Source organism: Meles meles, chromosome 4 (assembly GCF_922984935.1).
Source record: "Meles meles chromosome 4, mMelMel3.1 paternal haplotype, whole genome shotgun sequence".
Classification (NCBI taxonomy): domain Eukaryota; kingdom Metazoa; phylum Chordata; class Mammalia; order Carnivora; family Mustelidae; genus Meles; species Meles meles.
In genome coordinates, this window is record NC_060069.1 from 54,083,230 (window position 1) to 54,104,737 (window position 21,508).

General features: G+C 39.4%; 1 protein-coding gene across 6 annotated transcripts in view; it reads right to left on the reverse strand.

Annotated features, from left to right (window-relative positions):
- The window catches only part of MAP3K13 (mitogen-activated protein kinase kinase kinase 13), a 173,839-nt gene that overhangs the window by 123,816 nt on the left and 28,515 nt on the right, over positions 1-21,508 (reverse strand). The window contains exon 1 of one of the 6 annotated variants that reach the window (XM_046002124.1): positions 20,079-20,163. The exons of the other annotated variants lie outside the window; for them this stretch is intronic. The gene's annotated coding sequence lies outside the window, so the exon portion shown is untranslated. Of the gene's footprint in view, positions 1-20,078; positions 20,164-21,508 lie in introns of those variants that run through there. 6 annotated transcript variants of the gene reach the window in all.

A 21,508-nucleotide genomic window follows, 5' to 3' on the forward strand; every position in this document is an offset into this window, starting at 1 on the left:
CTTGTAGTTTCCTGGACACTTGGCAGCCACTGTCCTTCCCACCCCCATCATCTTATTAAATTCTGAAAGCTGTAGGGACAATGGAAAGACAGCCTAGAGGTGGGTTTCACTAGCTCTGAAACCTTCCATTCTGATTATAATAAAGGATTAGGCTGCTAGAAAAGAGACCAAGTTTCTTTCAGCTCCCAGGGCCAGATTAAGAAGCAGTAGAGTTAAATAAGCATCCATCCAATTGACCCCTGCAGCCCCAGATGCCCTCCGTGGTACTCCTCCTTCCTTCCGTTTATCCTATCTTAATACAGACTAAAAAATGGTTTTCAACTTCTTTTTTTTAATATTTTATTTATTTAGTATATGTGCTGCCGAAGCGAGCATTAATATTTTATTTATTTAACAGAGAGAAATCACAACTAGGCAGAGAGGCAGGCAGAGAGAGAGGAGGAAGCAGGCTTCCCGCGGAGCAGAGAGCCCGATGCGGGGCTCGATCCCAGAACCCTGAGATCATGACCTGAGCCGAAGGCAGAGGCTTTAACCCACTGAGCCACCCAGGCGCCCCTGGTTTTCAATTTCTAATGTAAAATTCTTTTTATTGTCATCCACACTGTTATTCCGCCTCTACCTATTTGCCTAGGTATCTCTCTTGACTCTCTTTCTTTGATTAGGTGTGTCATAAAGTACTACAAGGGCTATGTTTACTTTGTGTCGCATTCACTGGGAAGCACAAAAAAGGTTGTTCCGTACTTTCCAGGTGTTCCGTAATTGTCTCTGATGTCTATAAAACATCCTGTGTAAATTGTTTCTGCCAAGTTTGTATCGCAAGTACATTTTGAAATGGATTTTCCCAGGATCCATCATACCATTTTGCTATGGAAACACTGGTTTATATCACATACAATATGACATTCAAGACTTATTCCTTAAATTCCAGAATAATGCTCAAAGGAATCTATTTTATTATCTGGTTATCATTCCATTTGTTGTCCTGTGAGGAAGGCAGACTGAGATATTATTATCTCATTTTCCAGATGAGGAAGTGGAGATATGGACAGAGATGATTAAATGAGACAGCACATGAAAAAAATATCTGTGACAGAGCCTGTTACATATGTAGGTATGTGTGTACATATAGGTATAGAGTCACACAAAAATATAAACATACATATATTTGCAATGAGGGGGAGAGAATATTCTTTTTCTCTTTAAAAGAATATATTTACTTGTCATCAAAAAGCAAATTAGTGGCAGATTTATAACTAAAGCTACTTAACTTCTAGTCTTTCTAGTAAACTCTATTCAGATGACACAGATGAGGTTTCTATATCTTGTTATTATTAGCTTTCCACATTCAGGACAAACTAATATCTATTACAGTAGTTCACTTTAAAAAACACAATCCAGGATATTATAGGGACACTTCCTTAAACTTTCTGTTCTTTATACATTTCCACTGGCATTACATACCATTTTGACTTCGAGATCTCTTTTCCTAACAGGGAGAGTCTTGGGCCAAATTTTGGTTTAGGTAAAGTTTGATTTGTTTTCCTTCTACTTTCTCTTCTGGTTCTTCTCTACTTCTTATATGAAAATGCATATTCCATGAAAATTAGTTCATGGGCAGCAACAGCAGGTAGAGGAATCTGATTAGGACAGTGAAGTGAGTTAGAGACTAGAAATGCCACAGAAAAGAGACCTTCAAGCAATTGGGAACTGTGAGGAGTTGAGTCATCTGAATGAGGGTTAACACACTGGAGTTTGACAGATGGTGAAAAAGCAGGGCAGAGCAGGCCAAACAAGTACATGGAACCAGTGCAGAGAAAAGGCAAAGTGATCTGCATCTTCAATAACTCTTTATTCCTTTTACTACAGTAAATTCCGATTGAATGTGACACTGACCTAGAATCCTACCAATAGTAGTAACTCCAACAGTTGGCTGGTTGGCCAGTCAATTTGGAGTAAAGTGTGGTCATAGTTCTTTTGGCAGAGGGTTTTCTTTATCCTGGTTGTTAAAATAGATGCAATTACATTAATTCATACTAAAGAGGGGGAAACTGATCTTTCATTTATTACAGTTCTCAAAAGTAGTATGCTTCGAGGAGAAAACCAAAGCAACAACTTCTCCAAGTATATTCTTTGGCATACTGACTCCTGCAGTTTAGTTGAATGTTCTAAATGGGGGGAAAAAAGGATTCTGTGGTCAAAAACGTAGGGAAATGCTGCATGACCCTCTTATTAGAAACATTAACATATTAAAGGTCCTGAGAAATCTTGCAATAAATATATAAACTCATTTAATTTTATTTACTTTTTATGGTTGGTGCTTTTAGTGTCCTATTCAAGATATCTTTGCACACCCAAGATTGCAAAGATATTTTCCATTGTTTTTTTTCCCTACCATTCTGGTTCTGATTATTATGTTTAGATCTATGATCAATGCCTATTAAATTTTTGTATAGAGAGATAAAGATGTGACAGTTCTTTTCTTACTTTCCCATAAGAAAATTCATTTGATCCAGCAACAAGTTTAAAAAGACTCTATTTCTGGGGTGCCTGGGTGGCTCAGTTGGTTGAGTGTCTGGTTCTTGATTTCAGCTCAAGCCATGATCTCAGGTTGTGAGATGGAGGAGCCCCATGTCTGGCTCTCTGCTCAGTGGGGAGTCTGTTTTACATTCCCTCTCACCCTCTCTCTCCCTCTGCTCTCCCCTGACCCCGCCATGTTCCCCCTCTCTCTCTCAAATAAATAAATCTTAAAAAAAAAAAGAGAGAGAGAGAGAGACTTCCTTTCCCATTGAATTAATTTGCCACCTTGATAAAAAATTAATTGACCTTATGTGTGTGGGTCTATTTCTGGATGTGCTATTCTCCTCCACTGATGAATTCATCTCTTCTTAGGGCAACAGTTCATTGTTGGTTATAGTTAATAGCTTTACAGTTAAATCTTGAATTATAAAATGTTATAAATCATCCATCTTGTTGTTCCTTTTCAAGATTGTTTGAGCTATGCAATGTTCATTGCATTATCAGATACATTTTAGAATCAGCTTGACAATTTCTTCAAAACACCTGCTGAAATTTTGATAGGAACTGCAATGGATCTATACATTTACTTAGGGAAAACTGGCATCTTAACAATTTTGAGTTTTATAATCCATGATCACATTTTGCATTTTTAAGATTTACGTACTGACTGACTGACTGATTGATTTTATAGTAGACTCAATGCCCAGTGTGGGGCTTGAACTCAGGACCCTGAGGTTAATGGTCACATGCTCTACCAACTGAGGCTAGCCAGGTGTCCCCATGGAATTTATACTGAGCTTTTAAGTTCAGTCTTCTCTAATTTTTCTTAGTAATGTTCTGTAGTGTTCAGTATAGAGGTCCTTGTGCTCTTTTTAAAGATTTATTGCTATGTATTTAATATTTTCAGTGGTGATATTTAATCTATTTTCTAATTGTTTTAGCTGTTCTAATTATTTCTAATGCAACTTTCTATATTGACTGTAACCTATGGCCTTGCAAAATTACAAAGTATTTTTAGAGATTCTACAGGCTTTCTGGGTACACAATCACCATATGTGAATAATGATAGTTTTGTGTCCCTTCTGAACTTGGCCTTTTATTTATTTTTCTTGCCCTATCATACTGGTTCTATATTAACTATTTAATATATACTATCTAATTAAACTTTATAAGAACTCATTGTTATTACTATTTACAGGTGAGAAAACAAACTCAGAAACGTTCAGTAATTGCCCAATCAAGTTTGCACAACTATTAACCTCAGGCACTCTTACCCAAACATGTACCAATGATTACTAGCTTATAAATTTGGAAAACTGAGAGGCATAAAAGCAAAAAATGTTATCAAACTCATAGGAAAAAAATCCAATCAAGGGGAAAAGATATAAACAATTCAGAGAAAAAAGGGCAGGTTTCTTCATAATATGAAAAGATGTTCCACCCGACTCATAATGAGAGAAATACATATTAAAACAATGCTAACATGATGCAGCTTCTATGGAAAATAATGCAGTAGTTCCTAAAAAATTAAAAAATAGAATTGCCACATGATCCAATAATCTCACTTCTGAAACAACTGAAAGCAGGACCTCAAAATGTTATCTGCACACCCATAGTAGTAGCAGCATAATTCACAATAGCTAAGACGTAGAAACAATCCAAATGTCCATCAATGGATGAATGGATAAACAAAGTGTGGTATATAAGGGAATATTATTCAGCCTTAAAAGCGAAGAAAATCCTGTCATTTGCTACCGTACAGGTGAAACTCGAGGACTTTACACTAAGTGAAAGAAGCTATCCACAAAAAGACAAACACTGTGTGATTCCACTTACATGAGATATCTAAAGCAGTCAAACTCATAGAAACAGGAAGGAGAATGGCGGTTGCCAGGGTCTGGAAGGAGGAGGAAACGGGGAGTTGTTATTTCATGGGTATAGAGTTTCAGATTGGAAGGTGAACAAGTTCTGGAGATCTGTTTCATGACAATGTTAATATACTTAACACTGATGAACTGAATACTTAAAAATAGTTAAGATGACAAATTTTATATGTGTTTTATCACAATTTAAAATTAAAAAAAATTTTTTAAAAACTTTAACATAAATTTTACTATGAATTCTTAAAAAAATTATGCTGAAACCATTTTTTTAACCATCAGATTGGCAAAAATCCAAAAGCCAGACAACTCTCTCAGCTGGCAAGGTTATGGGAAATAGTACTTTTATTCATTGCTGGGGGAGTACAAATTGGTACAATCCCTATGGAAGACAACTAAGCAGTATTTATGGGACCTATCATACTCTCTGAATTTAATCAGAGATATACTAGGTATGTATAAAATTGTATACGCACAGGTTATGAACTTCAGCACTGTTTACAATAGGAAGATACTGAAAACAACCAAGATACCCATCACTAGGTGACTGGTTAAATAAATTACAGTATGTCCACCCAATGGAATACTATGCAGCTATTTAAAAATGAGGACACTCGGGGAGGAGTCAAGATGGCAGAAAAGTAGCAGGCTGAGACTACATCAGGTAGCAGGAGATCAGCTCGATAGCTTATCTAAACATTGCAAACACCTACAAATCCAACAGGAGATCGAAGAGAAGAAGAACAGCAATTCTAGAAACAGAAAATCAACCACTTTCTGAAAGGTAGGACTGGCGGAGAAGTGAATCCAAAACGACAGGAAGATAGACTGCGGGGGGAGGGACCGGCTCCCGGCAAGAGGCGGAGCAACAGAGCACAAAATCAGGACTTTTAAAAGTCTGTTCCACTGAGGGACATTGCTCCAGAGGCTAAACCAGGGTGAAGCCCACATGGGGTCAGCGTGGCCCCAGGTCCCGCAGGGTCACAGAAGGATCGGGGTGTTGGAGTGTCGCAGAGCTCGCAGGTGTTAGAACGGAGAAGCCGGCTACAGAGACAGAGCCGAGGACTGAACTCTCAGCTCGGGGTTACCTTGAACAGGTCGAGGGCTCGGTGAGCTCGGAGCGCGGCTGGAGGCTGGGGATACGGGACTGATTGGGTGCTGTCCTCTGGGGGCGCACTGAGGAGTGGGGACCTGGGCTCTCGGCTCCTCCAGGCCGGAGACTAGGAGGCAGCCATTTTCATTCCAGTCCTGTGGAACTCGACGGAAAGCGTTCAGGGAACAGAAGCTCCCAAAAGCGAACCCGAGTGGATTACTTAGTCCGGCCCCCGGTAAGGGTGGTACAATTCTGCCTGGGGCAAAGACACTTGAGAGTCACTACAACAGGCCCCTCCCCCAGAAGATCAACAAAATATCCAGCCAGGACGAAGTTCATCTATCAAGGAAAGCAGGTTCAATACCTAAGACAGCAGCAGAATTCCAGAGGAGGAGAAAGCAAAGCACGGAACTCATGGCTTTCTCCCCATGATTCTTTAGTCTTGCGGTTAATTCAATATTTTTTTCAATTTTTTTTCTTTCTTTTTTCTTCTTCTGCTAAATTTTTTAAAACTTTTACCCTTTTCTTTTTTAACGTTTTTTGACTAGTTTATCTAAAATATATATTTTTTCTTTATTTGTTTTATTTTTTAAATTTTTTTCTTTTTTTTCTGAACCTCTTTTTATCCCCTTTCTCCCCCCCCACAATTTGGGGTCTCTTCTGATTTGGTTACAGCGCATTTTTCTGGGGTCTTTGTGACCCTTTTAGTATTCTATTTGATCCTTCATATCCTCTTATCTGGACAAAATGACAAGGCGGAAAAAATCACCACAAACAAAAGAACAAGAGGCAGTACCGAAGGCTAGGAACCTAATCAACACAGACATTGGTAATATGTCAGATCAAGAGTTCAGAATGACGATTCTGAATGTTCTAGCCGGGCTTGAAAAAGGCATGGAAGATATTGGAGAAACCCTCTCTGGAGATATAAAAGCCCTTTCTGGAGAAATCAAAGATGATTTCTACCAAGTAGAAATCAAAAAAGCTATTAATGAGGTGCAATCAAAAATGGAGGATCTCACTGCTACGATCAATGAGGCAGAAGAAAGAATTAGTGATATAGAAGACCAAATGACAGAGAATAAAGAAGCCAAGCAAAAGAGGGACAAACAGCTACTGGACCACGAGGGGAGAATTCCAGAGATAAGTGACAACATAAGATGAAACAACATTAGAATAATTGGGATTCCAGAAGAAGAAGAAAGAGAGAGGGGAGCAGAAGGTCTACTGGAGAGAATTTTCCTAATATGGCAAAGTGAACAAGCATCAAAATCCAGGAGATGCAGAGAACCCCCCTCAAAGTCAACAAGAATAGGTCCACACCCCGTCACCTAATAGTAAAATTTACAAGTCCTAGTGACAAAGAGAAAATCCTGAAAGCAGCCTGGGAAAAGAAGTCTGTAACATACAATGGTAAAAAATATTAGATTGGCAACAGACTTATCCACAGAGACCTGGCAGGCCAGAAAGAGCTGGCATGATATATTCAGAGAACTAAACGAGAAAAACATGCAGCCAAGAATACTCTATCCAGCTAGGCTATCATTGAAAATAGAAGGAGAGATAAAAAGCTTCCAGGACAAACAAAAACTGAAAGAATTTGCAAACACCAAACCAGCTCTACAGGAAATATTGAAAGGGGTCCTCTAAGCAAAGAGAGAGCCTAAAAGTAGTAGATCAGAAAGGTACAGAGACAATATACAGTAACAGTCACCTAACAGGCTAATAATGGCACTAAATTCATATCTCTCAATAGTTACCCTGAATGTTAATGGGCTAAATGCCCCAATCAAAAGACACAGGGTATCAGAATGGATAAAAAAACAAAGCCCATCAGTATGTTGCCTACAAGAAACTCATTTTAGACGCGAAGACACCTCCAGATTTAAAGTGAGAGGGTGGAAAACAATTTACCATGCTAATGGGCATCAGAAGAAAGCTGGGGTGGCAATCCTTATATCAGATCAATTAGATTTTAAGCCAAAGACTATAATAAGAGATGAGGAAGGACACTATATCATACTCAAAGGGTCTGTCCAACAAGAAGATCTAACAATTTTAAATACCTATGCCTCTAACGTGGGAGCAGCCAACTATATAAACCAATTAATAACAAAATCAAAGAAACACATCAATAATAATACAATAGCAGGGGACTTTAACACTCCCCTCACTGAAATGGACAGATCTTCCAAGCAAAAGATCAACAAGGAAATAAAGGCCTTAAATGACACACTGGACCAGATGGACATCACAGATATATTCAGAACATTTCATCCCAAAGCAACAGAATACACATTCTTCTCTAGTGCACATGGAATATTCTCCAGAATAGATCACATCCTGGGTCACAAATCAGGTCTCAACCGGTATCAAAAGATTGGGATCATTCCCTGCATATTTTCAGACCACAATGCTCTGAAGCTAGAACTCAATCACGAGAGGAAAGCTGGAAAGAACCCAAATACATGGAGACCAAACAGCATCCTTCTAAAGAATGAATGGGTCAACCAGGAAATTAAAGAAGAATTGAAAAAATTCATGGAAACAAATGATAATGAAAACACAACGGTTCAAAATCTGTGGGATGCAGCAAAGGCAGTCCTGAGAGGAAAATACATAGCGGTACAAGCCTTTCTCAAGAAACAAGAAAGGTCTCAAGTACACAACCTAACCCTACACCTAAAGGAGCTGGAGAAAGAACAAGAAAGAAACCCTAAACCCAGCAGGAGAAGAGAAATCATAAAGATCAGAGCAGAAGTCAACAAAATAAAAACCAAAAAAACAATAGAAAAAAAATCAATGAAACTAGGAGCTGGTTCTTTGAAAGAATCAATAAGATTGATAAACCCCTGGCCAGACCCTTCAAAAAGAAAAGAGAAAGGACCCAAATACATAAAATCATGAATGAAAGAGGAGAGATCACAACTAACACCAAAGAAATACAGACAATTATAAGAACATACTATGAGCAACTCTACACCAACAAATTTGACAATCTGGAAGAAATGGATGCATTCCTAGAGACATATAAACTACCACAACTGAACCAGGAAGAAATAGAAAACCTGAACAGGCCCATAACCAGTAAGGAGATTGAAACAGTCATCAAAAATCCCCAAACAAACAAAAGCCCAGGGCCAGACGGCTTCCCAGGGGAATTCTACCAAACATTTAAAGAAGAACTAATTCCTATTCTCCTGAAACTGTTCCAAAAAATAGAAATGGAAGGAAAACTTCCAAACTCATTTTATGAGGCCAGCATCACCTTGATCCCAAAACCAGACAAGGATCCCACCAAAAAAGAGAACTACAGACCAATATCCTTGATGAACACAGATGCAAAAATTCTCACCAAAATACTAGCCAATAGGATTCAACAGTACATTAAAAGGATTATTCACCATGATCAAGTGGGATTTATTCCAGGGCTGCAGGGTTGGTTCAACATCCACAAATCAATAAATGTGATAGAACACATTGATAAAAGAAAGAACAAGAACCATATGATACTCTCAATAGATGCTGAAAAAACATTTGACAAAGTACAGCATCCCTTCCTGATCAAAACTCTTCAAAGTGTAGGGATAGAGGGCACATACCTCAATATTATCAAAGCCATCTATGATAAACCCCACCGCAAATATCATTCTCAATGGAGAAAAACTGAAAGCTTTTCCGTTAAGGTCAGGAACACGGCAGGGATGTCCATTATCACCACTGCTATTCAACATAGTACTAGAAGTCCTAGCCTCAGCAATCAGACAACAAAAAGAAATTTAAGGCATCCAAATCGGCAAAGAAGAAGTCAAACTATCACTCTTCGCAGATGATATGATACTATATGTGGAAAACCCAAAAGACTCCACTCCAAAACTGCTAGAACTTGTACAGGAGTTCAGTAAAGTGTCAGGATATAAAATCAATGCACAGAAATCAGTTGCATTTCTGTACACCAACAACAAGACAGAAGAAAGAGAAATTAAGGAGTCAATCCCATTTACAATTGCACCCAAAACTATAAGATACCTAGGAATAAACCTAACCAAAGAGGCTAAGAATCTATATGCAGAAAACTATAAAGTACTCATGAAAGAAATTGAGGAAGACACAAAGAAATGGAAAAATGTTCCATGCTCCTGGATTGGAAGAATAAATTTTGTGAAAATGTCTATGCTACCTAAAGCAATCTACACACTTAATGCAATCCCTATCAAAATACCATCCATTTTTTTCAAAGAAATGGAACAAATAATCCTAAAATTTATATGGAACCAGAAAAGACCTCAAATAGCCAAAGGAATATTGAAAAAGAAAGCCAAAGTTGGTGGCATCACAATTCCGGACTTCAAGCTATATTACAAAGCTGTCATCATCAAGACAGCATGGTACTGGCACAAAAACAGACACATAGATCAATGGAACAGAATAGAGAGTCCAGAAATAGACCCTCAACACTATGGTCAACTAATCTTCGACAAAGCATGAAAGAATGTCCAATGGAAAAAAGACAGCCTCTTCAATAAATGGTGCTGGGAAAATTGGACAGCCACATGCAGAAAAATGAAATTGGACCACTTCCTTACACCACACACGAAAATAGACTCAAAATGGATGAAGGACCTCAATGTGAGAAAGGAATCCATCAAAATCCTTGAGGAGAACACAGGCAGCAACCTCTTCGACCTCCACTGCAGCAACATCTTCCTAGGAAAAATGGCAAAGGCAAGGGAAGCACAGGCAAAAATGAACTATTGGGATTTCACCAAGATCAAAAGCTTTTGCACAGCAAAGGAAACAGTTAACAAAACCAAAAGACAACTGACAGAATGGGAGAAGATATTTGCAAACGACATATCAGATAAAGGGCTAGTATCCAAAATCTATAAAGAACTTAGCAAACAAACTCAACACCCAAAGAACAAATAATCCAATCAAGAAATGGGCAGAGGACATGAACAGACATTTCTGCAAAGAAGACATCCATGTGGCCAACACATGAAAAACTGCTCCACATCACTCGGCATCAGGGAAATACAAATCAAAACCACAATGAGATATCACCTCACATCAGTCAGAATGGCTAAAATTAACAAGTCAGGAAATGACAGATGCTGGCGAGGATGCGGAGAAAGGGGAACCCTCCTACACTGTTGGTGGGAATGCAAGCTGGTGCAACCAGCCTGGAAAACAGCATGGAGGTTCCTCAAAATGTTGAAAATAGAACTACCCTATGACCCAGCAATTGCACTACTGGGTATTTACACTAAAGATACAAACATAGTGATCCGAAGGGGCACGTGTACCCGAATGTTTATAGCAGCAATGTCTACAATAGCCAAACTATGGAAAGAACCTAGATATCCATCAACAGATGAATGGATAAAGAAGATGTGGCATATATACGCAATGGAATACTATGCAGCCATCAAAAGAAATGAAATCTTGCCATTTGCGACGACGTGGCTGGAACTAGAGGGTATCATGCTTAGTGAAATAAGTCAATCGGAGAAAGACAACTTTCATATGATCTCCCTGATATAAGGACGTGGAGATGCAACATGGGGGTTAGGGGGATAGGAGAAGAATAAATGAAACAAGATGGGATTGGGAGGGAGACAAACCATAAATGACTCTTAATCTCACAAAACAAACTGGGGGTTGCTGGGGGGAGGTGGGGTTGGGAGAGGGGGAGGGGGTTATGGACATTGGGGAGGGTATGTGCTATCGTGAGTGCTGTGAAGTGTGTAAACCTGGTGATTCACAGACCTGTACCCCTGGGGATAAAAATACATTATATGTTTATTAAAAAAAAAAAAAAGAAGAAAGGATGAATACCCAACTTTTGTAGCAACATGGACGGGACTGGAAGTGATTATGCTGAGTGAAATAAGTGAAGCAAAGAGAGTGAAGTATCTTATGATTTCACTTAATAAATGACATGGAGGACATTGGGAGATGTCAATGGGACATCTAGTTGGGAGAGGACATTGGGAGATGGAGAGGAGAAGGAAGTTGAGGGAAATTGGAAGGGGAGGCGAACCATAAGAGACTATGGACTCTGAAAAACAACCTGAGGGTTTTGAAGGGGCGGGGGTGGGAGGTTGGGGGAACCAGGTGATGGGTAATAGGGAGGGCATGTATTGCATGGAGCACTGGGTGTTGTGCAAAAACAATGAATACTGTTACACTGAAAAAATAAATAAATAAATTTGAGTATAAAAAAAATGAGGACACTCTTTAAAAAATTAATAATCATATCCATATGTAATCTATAATATAAAAAGTTAAGAACAGTATGTATAACAGTATTAGTAAAAAGAGAAAATTATGAATCTGTGCATAGTTTTATATTTCTTTGCATACACAACAAGAAACTCTGGAAGGACACATGGAAAAATAATAGTCGTTTGGGTCTTGAATGGGAACTGAATGGATTAGGGACCGGCTGGGTTAGGAAGATGTTTCAATGGACACTTTTTTCCTTTCTTAAGATTTTATTTATCTATTTGACAGAAAGAGACACCACAAGAGAGGGAACACATGCAAGGAGGGTGGGAGAGGGTGAAGCAGGCTTCCTGCCAAGCAGGGATCCTGATGCGGGGCTTGATCCCACAACTCTGGGATCATGACCCGAACTGAAGGCAGATGCTTAATGACCAAGCCACCCCTCAATGTACACTTTTCTATGGGGCGCCTAGGTGGCACAGTTGGTTAAGAGTCCAGCTCTTGATTTTGGCTCAGATTATGATCTCAGGGTCATGAGATTGAGTCCCACATCAGGCTCTGTGTTCAAGGTGGAGTTTGCTTAAGCCTGTCTCTCCTTCTGCCCCTACCCTCCCATATGTGTGCTCACTATCTCTCTCTCTCCCTTTCTCTAAAATAAATAAATAAACCTTTTTTTAAAGTATACTTTTCTATATATTTTTGAATCATCTACACAAAAAATGAAAAATTCCTATCCTTTTTTTTTTTTAAGATTTTATTTATTTATTTGACAGAGAGAGAGAGAGAGAAGGCGAGAGCAGGAACACAAGCACAGGGAGTGGGAGAGGGAGAAGAAGGTGAGAGAGAGAGAGAGAAGGCGAGAGCAGGAACACAAGCACAGGGAGTGGGAGAGGGAGAAGAAGGTTTCCTGCCTAGCAGGGAGCCTGATGTAAGGCTCAATCCCAGGACCCTGGGATCATGACCTGAGCAGAAGGCAGATGCTCAATGACTGAAGCACCCAGGCACCCAAAAATTCCTATTCTTAAAAATAAATTTTAATGACACCAACTGACATTAATATATTAATAAAATGAATATTTACTAAGTGTCTACTATATGTCATGTAGGTACTATTTTGGATACTGGCAATATAGCACTGAAGAAGACAAAGTTCTTGCCCTCTCATGGAACTTATATTCTAGTGAGAAAGAATATATATGTTGATTTTATAAAAAATATACACACACATATACAAATAATTCTGAATACAAACAGTGTATATATTCAACTATATATATCATGTGTATGTGTACATATATATGTATATATATAAATCTATATATATAAATAAAAATCTTTATATATATAAATAAAAATCTTTATATATATAAAATAAATAAAATCTTTGTATATATATATACATAAATATATATATTTATATATCTATATATATACACAAAGATTTTATTTATTTTATATATATATAAATCTATATAGATATAGATATATAAATATATCTATATAGATATATTTATATCTATAGATATATAAATCTATATATATACAAAGATTTTATTTATTTTACAGAGAGAGAGAGAGAGAACACAAGCAGGGTGAGGGGCAGAGGAAGAGGGAGAAGCCGGATCCCCACTGAGCAGAGACCCTGACGCAGGGCTCAATCCCAGGACCCTGGAATCATGACCTGAGCCAAAGGCAGCCATTTAACCAACTGAACTACCCAGGCACCCCTAAAAAATATTTCTTATTAAAATGAATTAAATTGTGCCAATATGGTTAAAAGTCAACCAAGGTAAAGGAAGAGTGATGTGGTGGGAAGTGGGGTAGTGATGGCTCTAAAGAGGAGGTGTTTGAGTAGAGATCTGAACGAAGAGAAGGAAGAAACAATACAGGGGAAGAGCTTTCCAGGCAACAAGGACCCTGAGGCACAAGAAAGTTCGATCTATTCCAGAAGCAGTAGAAACACTTAAGTAGCTGGAGCAATCTGTGTGAGAACAATGGTAGACAATGATGTTAAACAGATGGTCAGAAGGCAGATCATGTAGGCTTTGTAGGGCAAGGATTTGGATGTTACAGGCAGCTATTGAAGGTTTTTAAAGATATCTGAAAGGGGACCAGAGGCTGGGAAGAAGGTGGAGTAGGAGGACCCTAAGCTCCCCTTGTCCCACAGATACAACTAGAGGACACTCACATAAATAACCCAGAAAATGACCCAAAGACTGGCAGAAAAAATTCCACAACTAAATGTAAAGAAGAGGTCACATCAAAGAAGGTAAGAAGGGTGGAAATGACATGGGAACCTAAAGGGACCGGAGGGACTGTCAGAGGGAAGGACCTGCGAACTCAGAGAGGGAGAGAAATAGACTGACACTGGGCAGCCTGCATGGGGAAGATGAATCCGATAATATTTGGGTTTGAAAACTAGAGGGGCCAAATTTTGTGAGCACTTACAACCAGCAGGACTTAAAGCCTGGAAGTTAAAAAATCTTGGTTCTAGGAGAGCCTGGAAAGTGATGGGAAACTGAGCCCCTGCCCTTAGAGAGGCAGCACAACAAACAAGCAGTGGTTTGAAAAACGCCTGGGGAATATGGCAGGGAGAGTTATTTACTCATCTTAGAGCCTGTCCTGGAAAGTTAGGGATTACAGGGAGACCCCTACAGGAACAAAAGAGCTGGCAGGTGCCACTTCCCTCACCTGCCACCCACCCCCAACCCCAGCATAAATACACTGCCATCTGCAGGAACAAGCACAACACTGACACTACCTAACTTGCTGACGCCAAGAGCCGTCCCCCACCCCTTTGGTCAAGCTTGCCTCTGTCCGGAACTGCAGGTCCCCTCCCCAAGAAGCCCTGAGCAAACCCTTGCAAACATCATATCCCCTGACCCATGCACATTCCAGGGCCTCAGTCTTGGCAGCACTAGCAGTGGGTCCCCTTTAGCAGAGGCTCTGCACACACCTTGTTAAAACTGCACACCCCGCACCTGAGTGTTTTACGGATCAGCCCAGCCAGCCCCATCCCAGCAGTGGAGGCACATCCTTTCTTCCCTGTGTCCAAACCTTGTGGGTGCTACAGCCCTGCCCTGGAGTATGTTGTGGATCTGCCCCCTCTGATAGGCTTTTGGCTAGAGCCCATTCAAACTAGGGCCACAAGGCTGGCAGTGTACAAGCAACCCTGATGGGGGCCAGCATCACTCCAGAGAAACTCCTGCCCTGGGAATAGGGAAAGATAACCACACAAATGAATGAGACTGTGGCCTCCACAAGAGCACTGGGCCAGATAACTGGTTGGCTACAGGCCCCTTCCACCAATGAAAGCTTCTCAGAGGACAACAAAGGGAAAGTGCCCTGCAGTTTGGTGCTACTGCATCTCTGGCAAATGCCTGATCTGACTAAACTCAAGTCCAAGGCAGTCCAGATTGGCTCACTAACAACATAGGGATCAAATCCTGCCCACAATGTTCAAAGAGAACCATTGAAGATGACTGAAGGAAAAAGTGGCTTTTGCAACACACATAGGAGACACCCCTAAGGCACCAGGTTCTCGTGACCAGGGGACACTGCACTGCAGGGCATACATGATCTCTTCTTCATAAAGCCACTACTTTCAAGACCAGGAGACATAGCAGACTTTCCTAAAACACAGAAACAGACACAGAGAGTTAGACAAAAATGAGAAGACAGAGGAATATGTACCAAATGAAAGAACAGGACAAAATCACAGCAAGAGAACTGAATGAAACAGAGTAAGTAGTATGTCTGGTAAAGAATTAAAAGTAGTATGTCTGGTAAAGTAATGGTCATAAAGATACTCACTGGACTTGAGAAAAAAAAGTGGAGGACATCAATGAGACCATTAACAAAGAGATAAAAAAAGGAACCAATTAGAGGAGAATACAATAAATGAAATTAAAAATACACTAGACGGAATAAGTAGCAGACTAAAGGAAGCAGAAGAATGAATCAGCAATCTGCAGAAAAGAGTAACAGAAAAGCTGAACAGGTGAGAGAAAAAATAATGCAAAATGAGATTAGATTTAGGGAACTCAGCAACTCCATCAAGCATAATAGTAACATTTGCATTATAGGGATCCTGGAAGAAGAAGAGAGGGAAAAGTGGGCAGAAAATGTATTTGAAGAAATAATAGCTGAAAACTTGCCAAATCTAGGGAAGGAAAGAAGTTCATATCCAAAAGGCACAGAGATCCCCCAACAAAATCAACCCAAAGTGATCCACACTAAGACACATAGTAATTAAAGTGGCAAAAAGTAGTGATAAAGAGAGAATTTTAAAAGCAGACAAGAAAAAAGGAATAAAAGACATTCAGATTGGTAAATAAGGAGTAAAACTTTCACTATTTGCAGATGACATAATACTATATGTAGGAAACCTGAAAGACTCCATCAAACAACTACTAGAACTGAGACATGAATTCAGTAAGGTTATAGAATACAAAATCAATGTACAGAAATCTGTTGCATTTCTATACACTAATAATGAAGCAGCAGAAAGAGAAATTAAGAAAACAATCCCATTTACAACTGCACCAAAAATAATAAAATACCTAGGAATAAATTTAACCAAAGACGTAAAAGACCTATACTCTGAAAACTATAAAACACTGATGAAAGAAATGGAAAGACAGCTCATACTCATGGATTGGAAGAACAATTTTTGTTAAAATGTCTATACTATCCAAAGGAATCTACAGATTTAACGCAATCCCTACCAATAGCGTTTTTCACAAAACTAGAACAAACAATCCTACGATTTGTATGGAACCACAAAAGACCCCCAAAAGCCACAGCAATCTTCGGGGGGAAAAAAAAATCTGAAGATATCACAATTCCAGACTTCAATTTATATTACAAAGCTGTAGTAATCAAAACAGGATGGTACTGGGGCGCCTGGGTGGCTGAGTCATTAAAACGTCTGCTTTGGCTCAGGTCATAATCCCAGGGTCCTGGGATGGAGCCCCGCATCAGGCTCCCTGCTCAGCGGGAAGTCAGCTTCTCCCTCTCCTGCTTCCCCTGCTTGTGTTCCCTCTCTCACTGTGTCTCTCTTTGTCAAATACATAAATAAAATCTTTATTACAAACAAACAAACAAACAAAAACAGTATGGTACTGGCTCAAAAACAGACCTATAGATCAATAGAAGATAACAAAGAGCCCAGAAATAAACCCATGATTATAAGGTTAATTAATCTTCAACAAAGCAGGAAAGAATATCCAATGGGAAAAAGTGTCTTCAACAAATGGTGTTGGGAAAATGGGACAGCTACATACAAAAGAATGAAACTGGACCACTCTCTTACACCATACATAAAAATAAACTCAAAATAGATCAAAGACCTAAATGTGAGACCTGAAACCATAAAAATCCTAGAAGAGAACCAAGGCAATAATTTCTCTGACATCAGCCATAACATCTCTTGAGGCAAGGGAAATAAAAGCAAAAATAAACTATTAGGACTAAATCAAAATAAAAATTTCCTGTACAGCAAAGGAAACAATCAACAAAACCAAAAGACAACCTACTGAATAGGAAAAGATTTTCATAAGAGACATACCCAATAAAGGGTTAGTGACCAAAAATATGTGAAACACTTGTACAACTCAACACCAAAAAACCCCAAATATTCAATTAAAAAATGGGCAGAAGACATGAAGAGATATTTCTCCAAAGAAGACATACAGATGACCAAAAGACACATGAAAACACGCTGAATATCACTCATCATCAGGGAAATGCAAAAAGCAAAACCACAATGAGATAGTACCTCACACCTGTTAGAATGGCTAAAATCAAAAACTCAAGAAAAAACAAATGTTGGTGAGGATGTAGAGAAAAAAGAACCCTTGTGTACTATTGGTGGGAATGCAGACTGGGGCAGCCACTATGGAAGACAGTATAGAGGTTCCTCAAAAAATAAAAAACAGAACTTCCCTATGATCCAATAATTGCACTACTGGTATTTACCCAAAGAATATAAAAACACTAATTTGAAGAGAGTCACACCATGTTTGTCTGTTTGTTTCTATCTACCTATCTATCTTTTATTATTATTCAGCCATAAAAAAGAATGAAATCTTACCATTTACAACAATTTGGATGGATCTAGAGAGTAAAATATTAAGTGAAATAAGCCAGTCAGAGAAAGATAAATACCATATGATTTCACTCATATGTGGAATTTAAGAAACAAAACAAATGAACACAGAAAAAGTAGACAAACTAAAAAACAGACTCTTAGCTGAGTCTGTTAACAGAAAGGAGGTGGGCGGGGGATGGGTGAAACAGGTGAAGGGAATTAAAAGTACACTTATTTTGATGAGCACTGAGTGATGTATGGAATTGTTGAATCACTATATTGTACACCCAAAACGATATAACACTATGTTAACTACACTGAAATTAAAAAAAAAAGAAAAAGAAAAGGAGCAGCCTTCCCAAATCCGCTCCCATGACAGGAAGCAGGCATGCTCAGCAGGCACCTGGGGGTGAGGAAAGCACCACCTGTGGCTCAGAGTTTATTTGAGGTCCCAAGTCCCTTTCATCTGGAAGCAGTACTCCAAGGTTTCATCTGTGGCCTTGTGTCCCTTCCTAGCACCCAAGGGGCTTTCACCCAGACCTCAGGCTTGGATATAAACTATCAAACTATCAAAATGTAACAACTAAAAATAGGAAAACATACCATAAGAGACTCTTAACCATTGGAAACAAACAGAGGATTGCTGGAACAGGAAGGGAATGGGGTAACTGGGTGATGTAATGAGCACTGGGTATTATAAACAACTGATGAGTCAATGAAATCTACCTCTGAAACTAAAAATACACTACATGTTAATTAATTGAACTTAAATAAAAAATAAATTAATAAATTTAAAAATAGGAAAACAAATTTAAAAATACCCAAAAGTGTCTGGATTTAAGAGTCAGCCAGTACACACCTATATGGCCTTCCAGGTGTTAAAGGAGCAAAATATTTCCAGGGAAGCAGCAAAATACCTGCTTCCCTGGAAATAGTGTCACCTGCCATGCTTTCCTAGGACCCTTCTCCCCCATATCTTGTCTCATAAACCAACAACCTGGCCCAGGAGAGGCTATTGAGTGGGAGGGGTTAATAAGCTCAGGAACTTAGAGTCATAGAAATTCAGCAAGTTAAAGGGTGAGTAAAGGTTTTATTTCATTACAGTCCCAGAACCCACTTAGGAGTGTGTCTTGAGCTTCTATCCCCCCAAAGGTCAGTTGGGCCCAATACCATTATCCGGGCTCTGCAGGAATGTGAGACAGGCTGGAGACAGACTGGAGATCAGAGGTGAAGGCAGAGGAAAGGGGAAACTCAGTGTACTTGTACGCAAACAATCTATGTCCTCAGCACTCCTTGATCCATTTGAAAGGCTACGGGCTAGCAGCCATCATTTATAACTTGTGTATATTAATGACATCAAATTTTGCTTCTAGATTCGAAGTCACAAAATTTTCCTGAACCAAGAATTTTTTAAAAATATATGTGGCAAAAGAGAAATAGAAAATATCAACTTCTCCAAATCCAAATGCAACCTTAACATTCTCATACTCAATAAAGTTGATGTTTGCGTAACAATGTGTGTAGCTCCTGGAATCTTTATCTCAACCCAGAACCACAACAGCTGAGATGCAACAATTCCAATTTCATATAGGAAATTTATTTTACAGGCCATTGCACTGGGAATTTATTCTGGAAAATTAGTACACATGTCAAATCTTAAAAACAGATTTCTCCAAAGTTGCGTGAAATTCCTAAAGCTGCTTGCCATTTCACTCTATTTCCCAAAGTTCCTCCTCTTTGAAAACACTTTATGCTGCCCCTAAATCAAGGCTCTCAACAGCTTATTACACTGTATTCGATTCTACTTTATTCTCATTCATTTCTTTGAACCACAAAACCTCCAGTTTAACTAGCTGAAAGTATTATATATTTGCTAACATAAACTTGTAACGTGAACCTAAACTAAAGGAAAAGCCGCTGGAGAGAACATGAGGGAGAAATCTAAGCACTACCTAGAAATACTCTCTGGGCACCAGATGCACATTTGCTCGTTTTCTTTTCTGACCATAAACATCCTCACTGAACCAAAGATAAGACATTAAAAACCATCCAACACAAGCAGGACCTGTTTTAGAACACTTGCTGAAAACTTCATGGTCTTCCTTTTCATTTTTTAAAATAAAACTACTTGTGAAATGCTGAAACTTTCTTTTAAGTAGGTCTACTTAACACAAGATTCAGCACCCAGCAGGACCTTAATTTAATCCCAGATGGGAATTATTCTCACAATCTTTTTATATTCGAATATATTTTTTTAAAATTTACTTACACCACAGCAAGCCTGAAATCTGGACAGACGGTATGAAACTACCGGCAGCCGGCTGCCACCTATTTCCTCACAGACTAAACTTTGTTCCCTTGTTGGCTGTTTCTGGATCAGGTTCACACTGATACACATTCACGGTGGCCTTGGAAGCTACCACCCAGCCGGAGCGAGGTGGGAGGGCTTGTTAATTTAACTACTGCTTGGCCACCACGAATCAGCAGCTTCTTGAAGGTGGAGAGCAATGTGTTTCAAGAGACAAATGTAAAGATCACAGTGAAAGCCTGAAGAAATCTCATCATTTCCGATGGCGGGGCTTTGGTTTCAGAGGACATTTCTTTCCCATATGTTCCTGGGGAAGAAAAACTAATACAGTCGTCCTCTGAGCTTCAAAAACCGTGCTTTCTCACTTTCATGAAAGTTTTCTTTCCTCCCCAGAATCTATACATCGTGCAGTCATGGCAAAAAGAGGTCAGAAAGTTGCTTCTTCACAGAGTCCGCATCAACTCCATTCTCCCTCTTTTTATCAGGTAGCGGAACCACGCAGAGTTCTTGTTAAACTTAGTTGTTTTCTGACATTGAAACCACATGCTTCCCTAAGAGTAAAGCGAGAACTCGGATCCCAAATTCTGTTCTATGCAAGATAAAATGTTCCACTGCTTCATTCCCTTCCACATCCCTAAGCTTCTTTCCCTTCTGAGCTACTATATTTCTGTAATTTGTAGCATTAGCCGTTGAAGCAGAAACCATTTATTATGCACTTACTGCTCTAATCACTTTATAAACATTATCTCATTCTCTCCTAGGCAACATATTTGGGGATCATCTTCAATTCTTCTTAATCTGCTTCTCTATCGAGTTAGCCCCTGCAATAGGAACGGTGAGAGGCAGGACAATGGTCTCCCACAAAGATGTCCATTTTCAAATCACCAGCATCTGTGAATATGTTACTTTCCACGGCAAAAGGGACTTAGTCAATGCAGTTAAGGTTAAGGGCTTTGAGACAGGGAGATTATCCAGATGGGACCAATCTTTTCATGTGAATCCTTTAAAAGCAGTGAGCTGGGGCACCTGGGTGGCTCAGTGGGTTAAAGCCTCTGCCTTCGGCTCGGGTCGTGATCTCAGGGTCTTGGGATCGAGCCCCACATTGGGCGCTCTGTGCAGTGGGGAGCCTGCATCTCTGCCTACTTGTGATCTGTGTCTGTCGAGTAAATTTAAAAAAGAAAATCTTTAAAAGCAGTAAGTCTTTCCCAGCTGTGGCCAGAGAGAAGTGATGGGAGGACTGGACTTGCTTCTGGTGGTTCTGAAGGGCGGAGGTAGGGGACCTCTAGAAGCCAGAAAAGGCAGGAAAACAGACTCTCTTCTAAAGCCTCCGGAAGGGGATACAGCCCTGATAATATCTTGGTTTTAGCCTATTGAGATCTGTGATGATTTCT